The sequence below is a fragment of the Nicotiana tomentosiformis genome, chromosome 9, assembly GCF_000390325.3.
Source record: "Nicotiana tomentosiformis chromosome 9, ASM39032v3, whole genome shotgun sequence".
Taxonomy (NCBI): Eukaryota; Viridiplantae; Streptophyta; class Magnoliopsida; order Solanales; family Solanaceae; genus Nicotiana; species Nicotiana tomentosiformis.
Genome location: NC_090820.1, coordinates 29,747,652 through 29,759,559, shown reverse-complemented (window position 1 = coordinate 29,759,559; position 11,908 = coordinate 29,747,652).

Sequence of the window (11,908 nt, the reverse complement as noted above, 5' to 3'; positions counted from 1 at the left end):
GAAAAGAACCGCGGCACAAAGAAAAACCAAGGGAGAATTAATACACTACCTAACAAAATAAAATCTTTTTGACCTTTTCTTTCGACTTTAATCCCTCAAGAAACATGTCGAATGATATCCATCGTCAGGAAAAATCAATAATTGTTTCAATTTTTATGGGTTTTCAATTTTTTCTAACTACTAAAAAGCACTAAAAGGAAGAAACTAACACATATACATACAACATACAAATATACCCCAACCCACACTTTAAGTTGTGTCATTTTCCCATGACACACAATTAAAATCATAAGGTAGAGTAAACTTCCCTGAATCTCTAGTCGGGGTCTGAGTCGAAGTCAGGCTCCATTCCATGCACCCGAACTAGTGCACACATCCACGCAAACAGCTTCTTCTCAGCCTTATTGGGGGTACACCCCACACTTATCTTTCTCAATCACCGGAGCCTTCTCTTTTGAACTCTTCACCTTCCACTCAACACTTGCAGCTCACTTCTCCTTTTTCACTCCAGTTGCTACATTCATCTCAAGCGTCACAGTCTCCTCACCCACTCTAAGAAAGAGTTTGCTATCATGTATATCCAGTATAGCTTTAATCGTTTCTAAAAATGGTCTTCCTAGGATGAGGGGGACCTCCTTGTTCTCCTCCATATTTACCACTATGAAATCTATAGGAAATACAAATTTATCCACTCGCACCAAGACATCTTCCACTATCCCCTCGGGTGTTATAATTATTTGGTCTGCCAGCTACAAAGATATTATCACCGACCTTATCTCTCCAATCTCCTTCTCCAGTTTCCTATAAATAGACAGTGACAATAGATTAACTGAGACACTAGAATCACATAAACATTTATCAAAGTTAAGAGTGCCTAAAGAGCAAGGTATCGTAAAACTCTCTGGATCTCCATACTTTTGTGGGAGTTTGTTTTGCAAGATTGCACTGCAATGCTCTGTGAGCTTGACCACTGAGGTCTCTTCTATATTCCTCTTCTTTGTCAGGATTTCCTTCAAGAACTTAGCATAAGCTGACATTTGGGAGAGAACTTTAGTGAATGATAGATTTACATTAACCTATCTTAGCATATCTAGAAATCTCTCAAACTGCTTGTCCAAATTTTCTCTATAGAGCTTTTGGGGAAAAGTTAGAACAAGCATGTGCTTTCTCTCTTCATTAGATTCCTCCCTTCTTGAAGTTTCCTCCTCCTTCTTTTTCTCTACTCCATTCTTACCTTTCTTCTTCTTACCATCTTCAATTTTCAGCTCCTTCCCACTTTCTTTTTCAAGTATCACCTCTTTTTGGATTAGAGTGGGATCTTTCAACACTTGCACACTTCTCAAGGTCATAACATTTACTATTTCCTTGGGATTATTTTCAGTATCAACTGGCAGAGTACCTAGGATTCTCTCAGATAATTTAGTTGTAATTTGTCCATCTTGTCTCTCCAAATTACGCAAACCTGTCCCAAGTTCTTTGATAGCTGCGCCATGAGCATCTAATCTCTCATCAGTCTTGATAATTAATGACTTCATTAGATCTTCCAACCCATACTGAATTAGCTGTTGAGGTGGAATCTACGGCCTCGACTGATTCACAAAACCAGGAGCTCCTTGAAATCTTTAGTTATTTTGTTGCCATGTATTTGATGTACCCCCAGGTGAACTCCATGAAAAACTGGGGTGCTTCTGACCCATTGCATTGAAGTTATAATTACCCACAATATTAACTTCCTCAATTAAGACTTGACACTCATGAGTAAGGTGTCCTCTTCCACATATATCACAAGCTGCATGTAGTTCACTCTTTATTGAAGCTAAGGTTAGCTTTCTTATCTCTTTCGCCATAACATCAAGCTGTACCTGCACAGACATGTTAGCATCAACCTGGTGAACGCCATTTGATCTTCTTCTTTCAGCAATTTTAGAGGGCTACTGATTTTCATCTTCAGACAACTCATCAAGAATAGTGACTATCTCCTCTGGAGTCTTTTTCATCAACGGGCCTCCAGCTGCATTCTCAATGTTCTCCGTGAGGTCGGTGTCAATCCATCCCAAAAGTCCTGGAGTTGCATCCAGAGTTCAATTCCGCTATGTTGACACTTTAGCACTATCTCCTTAAACCTCTCCCAAGTTTCAAACACCGCTTCAATCTCATTATGATAGAAGTTATGGATTTCTCTTATAAACTCACCCGTTTTAGCTGAGGAGAAATATTTAGCAAGAAAATTTCTGGTCTACTCCTTTCATGTTCTAATCGATCCCTAGGGCAAGCTTTGAAGCTAGTGTTTTGCATCATCTATAAGTGTGAAGGAGAATTACCTTAGATAAACTACATCTTGTGACACATCATTATATTGCAAGGTGTTCATTATCTCCTCGAAGTCCATCAGATGATTGTTTAGATCTTCATTCATGTTTCCTCTAAAGACACAACTATTTTGGAGGGTTTGGAGCAACACTTGCTTCAATTCAAAATTTTTGGCTGCAACTGGAGGTGATCTCACACTCGATAAGCCTTGGTTGTAGACTAGTCTGGCATAATCATTAAGTGGTCTCCCTTGGCCAGGAGCTATGTTTTGGAACTGGTCTGCACCCACTAGCTGATTCTGAGCCATTCTTCGAGCCCTCTCATCCTCATAAGCAATTTGTGCATCTTCAAGTGCTACTTCTTCAGCATCCCTTGCAGCTTTCTCTCTGAGTTGGGCTGCCTCTCTCGCAATCAAATCAACATTATCATCATCTCCAGCCATGTCTTCCTTGGTTGAGGATTGCCTAACCTTCTCTATTTTCTCAGCGAGATTTTTTTCCTTCCTCAACTGTCGCATTTGTGTCTCGATTTCTTGTTCGTATGGTTGTAATTCCTTACCAGAAGATCGAGTCATGCACCAATCTAACCTGTAGCCTGCGCACAGTCAAATAACACCAAACGTAAAAAGGGAGAAATAAAATAAAATAAAAAGAAAAATTCCTGAATTAGCACTACAAACTATTTCAAACACTATTGATTGCCAATCCCCAGCAGCGACGCCAACATTTGACGAGCTTAAAACACACTAAAATATGCTCGCTAGTCGAATATAGTATAGTATAATATCGTATCAACAAGGATTGGAGTTAAACAGTATTATCATAGTTTGTAGCTAGATTGCTATACAAGATAATCAACAGTCTAGAATTATATGATTTACAACAAAAATTAACTAAGAATCTAAAGTTAATTGACGAATGAAAATCGAAACAAAAGTAAGCAAATAAGATATCAATGGGAGAAACGTAATGACCATGCCTGTCGTTTTGAGAGTAATAGCCCCGATCCCCTGTTTATTTCTTTCCCCGTATCTATTTCTGCTTATGTGACTTGCCAGGAGTCTTGTTTTTGGTTTCGAAGTGTTTTGGGACACTTAGTTCCTAAAACGGAAGCTCAAGTCTTAGGATTTTGACCATAGTCAAAACTGTGTAAAGACGACTCCGAAATAGAGTTTTTTCTGTCCCGTTTGCTCCGTTGGGTGATTTTGGACTCAGGAGCGTGTCCGGACTGTGAATTTGAGGTCTGTAGCTAATTTAGGCTTGAAATGGCGAAAGTCGAATTTTTGGAAAGTTTGATCGGGAGTTGCCTTTTTGATATCGGGGTCGGATTCCGATTCCGAAAGTTGGAGTAGGTCCGTAATGTTGAATATGACCTGTGAAACAAAACTTGAGGTCAATCAGACGTGGTTTGGTATGATTCGGCGTCGCTTGTAGAAATTTGAAGTTTCAAGTTCATTAAGTTTGAATCGGAGGGTGATTCGTGTATTTAGCGTTGTTTGATGTGATTTGAGGGCTCGACTAAGTTCGTATGGTTTTTTAGGGCTTGTAGGTATATTTTGTTGAGGTCCCGGTGGCCTCGGGTTGATTTCAGGAGGTTAACAGATCATTTTGGACTTAGGAAAGACAACATATTTTCTGGTACTTTTGTTGCAGACTTTTCTTCATCGCGTTCACGAGAGAGGTCTCGCGTTCGTGTAAGGCATCTGGGAGGCCAGCTGAGTTTGTTCTTTGCGTTCGCGATGTGGTTCTTGCGTTTGCAAAGATATGGATTATTTAGCCTATGCGTTCGCGATATGGTCATCGCTTTCTCATACAGGAATTGTCAGATGGAACTCTAGGCAGTTAGCCTATGCATTCGCGATGAGAGTCCCACGTTCGCGTAGGGTCAGGCAATGTAAGCTTCCGTGTTCATGAGGGGGATCTCACGTTCGCGAAGAAGGATTTGGACTGAAGGAAAATTTGTACTTCCAGTATACTATGCTAGTAAGACCATGAATGATGCCCAAGTCAACTACACCGTTACGGAGAAAGAGCTCCTTGCCATTGTGTTTGCAATTGAGAAGTTTCTCCCGTATTTGATGGGCGCAAAGGTTATTGTTCATACGGATCATGTGGCACTTCGCTATCTTGTGAGCAAAAAAGATTCAAAAGCTCGGTTGATGAGATATGTGCTATTATTGCAAGAGTTTGATATTAACATCCAAGATCGAAAAGGGAGTGAAAATAAAGCGGAAGACCACTTATCTCGTTTGGAGGAGGAGGGGAGGCAGCATGATGGCCTTGAAATCAATGACTCCTTCCCCGATGAGCAACTCTCGACTATTTTAATGAAGGAGGTGCCATGGTTCGCGGAACTAGCAAACTTCCTTGTGTATGGAATCATCCCGGATGAGTCCTCTTCAAATCAAAGGAAGAAGCTCAAACGGGATTGTCAAGATTATTATTGGGATGAGCCATACCATTTCCGAATTTGTACGGATGGGGTAATTAGAAGATGTGTACCGGACAAAGAGCAAAGTGTTGTTTTTAAGGCTTGCCATTCTTCGCCTTATGGTGGTCACCATGGCGTAGCAAGAACGACGGCCAAAGTGCTAAGTTGCGGTTTCTATTGGCCCACTATTTACAAAGATGCAAGTGATGTGGTGAAAAGATGTGATGAATGTCAACGGGCCGGTGAAATCTCGAAGAAAAATGAAATGCCTCTCACTACCATTTTGGAGATTGATATCTTTGATGTGTGGTGTATTGACTTCATGGGTCCTTTTGTGAGTTCTTGTGGAAACACCTACATCTTGGTCGTGGTTGATTATGTGTCTAAATGGGTTGAGGTCATTTCTCTACCCAACAATGAAGCGAGAAGTGTGGCGGCATTCTTGAAGAAGAATATTTTCACAAGATTTGGTACTTCGCGGGCTATCAAAAGCGACGGGGGGTCGCATTTTTGCAACAAGGATTTTTACACTTTGCATAGAAAGTATGGTGTCACTCATAAAGTCACGACTCCCTATCATCCACAACCTAGCGTTCAAGTGGAAGTCTCCAACCGGGAGATAAAGAATATCTTGTCTAAAACAATGAATGCTAACCAGACGGATTGGTCAAAGAAGCTTGATGATGCATTATGGGATTACCAGACTGCTTTCAAAACTCCTATCGTAATGTATCCATACCGATTGGTGTTCGGAAAAGCTTGTCATCTTCTAGTGGAACTTGAGCACAAAGCCATGTGGGCTTTAAAGAAATTGAATCTTGATTGGGATGCAGCTGCTAACTTGCGGGTTGCACATTTAAATAAATTGGATGAGTTCTGGTACCATGCCTATGCAAGCTCGTCCTTGTACAAAGAGAAGATGAAGTACCTTCATGCCAAAAACATTCGAAACAAGGATTTCAAGGCGGACGATCTTGTTTTGTTGTTCAACTAACGGTTTACAATGTTTCCTGAAAAGCTGAAATCTAAATGGAGTGGTCCTTTTGAAATTGTGGGTGTAACACCTTTTGGTGCATTGGACTTTGAAGAACAAAAGCAATAACGTATTCCGAGTCAATGGTCACAGGGTGAAGCACTATTTGGGAAAAGTTGGTAATGGCCGCATTGTGGCGGTTATTCATTTCAAATGATGGTAATCTGCGTCGTGCCGCGACGTTAAATCAGGCGCTGCTTGGGAGGCAACCCATGTTTCTTTTTCTTTTTCTTCTTCTTTTGTAGTTTGGTGTTATTTTTGTGAAAAGTGGATTTGAAGTGTGTTGCAGGATTGAGTGTGCTTTACAAGAAATATATCTAGAAATTTGGCTAAGTATGGAAAGAATTGCGGGCCACAAATTGTATTGTGCGGACCGCACACTTATGATTGTGGCAGCAAAATATCCTCTGCGGCCGCACAATTACATTGTGGACCGCACAAATTGAAGGGGGACAATGACAACTCTCTGAAGTTGGTTTGTCAAAGAAATGGCCAAATTGCGGACGCAAGACAAAATCTGCAGTCCGCAACAAATTCCGCGGCCGCACAGCAAATTCTACGGACCGCAACACAAAAGGGCTTCTGAGCTCCCAAGTAACAGAGTGAGGACCGCAATGGGAATTCTGCAGCCGCACTCAACTCTCTTTCCCTCAGTCAGAACCGTCTAGTATAAATAGAGGGCCTAGGGCTACTTTTATTTTTTCCCTCTCTAAGCATTCACAAGTCTAAAACATTGAAATCATCTGGTAAATCATCTGCCACACACACTCAACATCTGTGATCACTCATTTGCACTACTTTATATCTGGTATGTCTCAATTACTTGTAGAATGTTTCAATATTTAGTTTAATTTACAACCTGTTAGTTAGTTTTAGGCCTTTTATCAGTAGTATTCAATTATACAACTATGTGGGGTTAAAATTGTAGTGGGCCAACTAGTACTTGCTATATGGGGAATGGGTAAATAACTTTTCATGATTATACTGTTCCACCATGTCAAATTTGTGCACAAATTGCAAACTCAATAACTCTAATCGTAATTGTGTTGAAATCTGCGGCCACTAAAGAAATTATGCTGTCCGCAGAAGTTGCAATTAGGGTACTTTAGTTAGCATGATTTTGCGGCCGCAATGAAAAATGTGCGGGAAATTCTATTGCGGCCGCATGACAACTACTTATCTGTTATCAGAGAGTTGTCAATTTGATGACTCACATGTGCGACTGCAATAGAAAATGTGCGGACCGCAGAAAATTGATTGTGGCCGCAAAACAGCCCATTCTCTGTTATCAGAGAGTTGGCATATTGGTGGTGTCTGAGATGCACCGCAATGACAATTGTGCAGCCGCAATCCAATTCTGCGGACATAATGATAAATTGTGCGGTCCGTAATGCCCATTCTGCGGTCGCAATGAGAATTCTGCGGGCCGTACTCCCCTACCCTGCAAGCATGTTTTACACTGTGATGTTCATTATTTCTCTAGTGTGTTCTTGTATGTTTGCACTTGAAATACAATTGACACCTGCTTTTGCTTGGTACATAAAATGGTTAGATCTCGAGGTAGAGGTGATACTTCAAATGGGAGGGGTGAACCTTCTAGGGGTCGAGGCAAGAGTGCTTTACCCCTCGCCCTCCAAAAGATAATCACAAAGAAGGCTACAACCGGCCGAGGGAGAAATGCAGAGCCCTCCAAATCCAGTTCTTATGTCCCATATAGGGAAGAATCGGAGGGCAACTCGATTTAAGAGTAGCCGTCTATCCAATCAAAGCCACTAGGAAGGTATCAACCCCGAGACAAGCCTTCCACATCTCAGAGCACTTCTGAGGGTTCGGAAAGTGCTAGACAGGCTTCTGAGCCCTCCTCTACACTTGTCCCTGAGGCACCAGCGACTACAGTTGATGACATCCTAGATGATGGCCGATGGGGAGATGCTACAGTTGCTGACCTTGAGCGGTCAATGAAGAAAGAGGTGTAGAAGGACAAGTTTGTCAGTATGGCTGCCTTCTCTAGCTTCCGTGGGTGGTGGTCGGTGAGGCCGCTCACTCTTGAGTGACAATGCAAATTGCAAGATCTAGAAAAGTACAACCCGACAGTGTTGAGGCAGTTCCGAGAGTGGAAGGGGTGGATGTGGTTCACCCAGAGCATAGTGGATGCGAAGGAATACCTTTTCCGGGAGTTCTATGCCAATATGGCGCACATCAAGAAAGGTACAAAGGTAACTAAAGTGAGGAACTTGAAGGTGCATTTTGACCAGCACACATTGAACACCTACTTGGGGTTTGATGATGTTGAGCCCGCACAGTATTTGGAGAAGTTGGCAATGGGAGATGCAGCTCACCCATGGCTAGCTGCGATTCTGGCAGCTCTTGGGCCACCACCACCATGAATTACAGCAAGTGTGTCTATTCAAAGAAACACCTTGAGTTTTGAAGCGAAGGGGTAGCAGACCTTTGTATGCAGTCGACTCGACCCGTGTCAGAATAAGACAAATCTTTCGATCTCGCGGGCAGTTCTAGTCGCCTCCATTATGTCCGGGTACCCGATCAATGTGGGTGCCGTGATGTTGGCCAACATATCTGTGGTCTCAAGGAAAACCGATACCTCTTACCCATATCCTAACACCATTGATGAGTATCTTATAGATGCATGGTTGGAGCCAAGATATTTTGATACGAAGGTGCGGGCGAAGAAGCCCTTCTCATGGTATTCGTTGATGGATGCACACAACCCTAAGAGAAGGGTCAGCTGACTACCACCATAGGCTAGTCTGATGAGCCATCGATGGTATCTACAGAGAAAGTTGACATGCCATCTACTTCAGCAGAGCCTTCAGCCAATGCAGACACTATGCCCCTACCTTCAGCCTCAGTGCCTCCAACAAACCTTATTATAGGTTCCACCTCGGCTTTGAAATCGGTGCCGATGCCCACTGCTCCACTATCTGCACTGTGAGTCTCCTAGACACTGGCGAGCCTCAACAACTGGGTGCATACAGCTACTGCAAACCTGTCTGACATATCCAATAATGTTGTATCTCAGTCTTCCATGCTGACACCCCAGATTCCCCCACAATCGAAGAAACTCTGAAGAAGCTCTTGGAGAATCAGAACACAATCATGGCCACTTTGGTGCAGCATGGGTCAGTGATCGAAGAGTTGGGCAAAGAGATAAAGAATATGAGAAAGTTCTAGGCATCTAAGAAGTTAGTGGACGAGCTCTGGAGACAGGTTACAAAGACTGCAACAGCCAGAGACTTTCCTTTTGACATGCTAATTGACCCACAACACCCAGGCCCAGATCCTACAGCACATACAGCACTGACTGGCCAGTCTGAGGAGCTAGACCTTGCTGCTGATACTGCCGAGGTAGTACGTCAGATGTTCACCAACCCAGTCACTCATATAGTTGATGATGATTAGATCTAGTTGGATAAGACTGAGGTCGATGATGCTTTTGTGGACACAGAGATGACCAAGGAGCCATAGGGAGTTTTCTTCACTCTTACCCTTCCTTTACTCTTATTTTGTTAAGCATTGGGGGCAATGCTTATTTTTATTCGGGGGGAGGGGGTGGAGTTTATATGGAGTTTATTTGATCTATTTTGATGATTCTTAGCAATTGGTTTGTAATAACTGCTAGTATTTTCTTCTTTTTTCCTTATTCTGTATATACTCTCTATCTCATTATGTATATTTGTATTGCTTTCTATAGTTTTTGCTTGTAGCTTCTTTATGTTTGTTTTTCTTACTAGTCAGTGTTTAATGTAGTAGCTTCTTTTCTATTTAGTAGCTTCATTTTTTTGAATTTGTAGCTTTTTTTTGATTTAGTAGCTTCTTTTTATGTTTTAGTAGATAATAGGCCTTTGGTTTTCTTAATGCCACGGTTCTTTCCAAAGGTAGTTTTTGTGTGAACCGGGTGACTCTTTCCAACGATGGATGGAGTGACAACCTTCTTTAAGGGATTGAGTCTGTTTATGTTGTTTAGGTAATAATAGTAGTAGTAATAAATAAAAAGACCTAATTAAGTCATGCTCGAAATGTCAAACATGCTTCACTTGGTACCAACACACTTAACTACATGCTTATGGTTAAAAACAAGTTTTTTGGAAAGAAATAACTCTAGTTAGTGACCTTGTGACTCTTGTGTTGACTTAGGCAATCATCGGGTGGTTTAATTGAACCATAGTGATTTTCAATCTTGAATGTGATCGTTGTGGGCCCTCGACTCTATCCTCTTTAACAATCCAGTTGCGTGAGGGGTGAGATGTTTGTGTTTCAAGTCCAAGTACCCATGCGAATGGTCTAGAACTTGCCACGAATGATTTTAAAATGCAAAATCTTAAGTTTTGCTTGGCTTGAGAAGCGATTGTAGGCTTTCCTTGACCCGCTTGAATTTTCCATTGCATACCAATGTTGTTATCCCTAGTCAACCCATTTGAACCTCGAGCCTTTCTCATTTGATAACCATGTTACAAGCCTTTACCCGTTTTGTTGTGACCCTCTCTTGGCATCCGAGATTTCCTTAACACTCTTGTGAGACAATTGGCTAAAAGCATAAGTTTGGGGGGAGAGACGAGGAACTTGAAAGACGTATCAAGGCACAAAAAGAGAAAAGAAATGATGAGAAGAAAAGGCAAAAAAAGGAAAGAACAAAAACAAAAATGCAAAAGAAAGTGAATAAGTGGAAGAGTTGAAGGGATTCAAAGAATAGCAATGATACAAATCATGGAGAAATGAAAAAGGGATAAAATGAATGTCATGATCATTAGGCAAGCCCACAAGTGAAACTACTAATTATTTACCCCTTCTTGACATATTTTAATACGGAAATTTCTTCTTTTAGAAAATCGTTTAACTTGCTTTCATGCAACTGTGACAAGTTTTTTTGAAACAAAATGCCAATATAATAAGTACTCGGTGATGATAGAAATAACGAGTATAGCAGTACATAAATATGACAAATCCCTAAAATCTGGTGTCACAAGTACATGAGAAATCTAGAGAATATATAAAACTACTAAAACTACTGTCCAAAAGTAATAGATAGGAATAGTAAATAAGATGGAAGGAGACTCTGGTGCTGTGGCTCGTAGATGATCGGCTACGCACCGGTGTAAACTAAGTCTCTGTCGTGATAAGGGGTCGACTTGACGCTTACTAGAGGTCAATAATAATAATATAAGTGCATAAAGTAGACACGGCGAGCATACAACATGTATCAATGAAACAAATAAAAGCAACTACAATAAGTACAATAGGAGTCCGTATCACATCACCAACATCTCATAACTGGCCGTGAAGGCACTAACTCAATTACCTAAACTGGAACCCGTTTTGATTATTAAGCACGAAGTTGTCGAGGCGAGCGGCCCGATCCCATAAGAATAATGGTACTCAGTACTGCCGAGGCGAACGAACCGATCCCATAAGAGTAGTGTTACTATCATATCGCCAAGGCGAACGACGCGATCCCATAAGAGCGGTGTTATGATACCTACGAGAAAAACGACCCAATCCTATAAGAGTGGTGTTATCATACCGTTGAGGCGAACAAACCGATACTATAAGAGTGGTGTTATCATACCGCATAGGCGAATGGCCCGATCCAATAAAGTAGAGAAGTTTACTTCGCTAGCGGAAGTACTTGTGAGGCGAGAAGACATGGATTTTTTGTAATTGTTTAGTATTCCTCAATTTTTCAAAAATAAGAAGGCTAAATCGATAATTGCAACTTTAAATCCCTAGTCTCAGCTCTATTCAAGACAATTAATATGCATGATAAACACAACAGTCCAATTAAAAGCATGATATAGATCTAAGTCTACCTGGACATATCATGGAATACAGCTACGCACGGACTCTCGTCACCTCGTGCGTACGTAGCTCCCCACACAAGTAATACACAACAAGATACATCTAAGGGGATTAGTTCCCTCATACAAGGTTAGGCAAGAGACGTACCTCATTTCCAAGCTCACTTACGGTCCACTAATCTGCTCTAAAAGCCCCAAGTCGATGCCGAACAATCCGAAGCTACTCAAATATTATATAATTTAATCAATATATACTCAAAAGTTCATAATTTAGCTTCTAGAGTCATAACCCAACCCAAATTGGAAGGTTCTTAAAATTTGC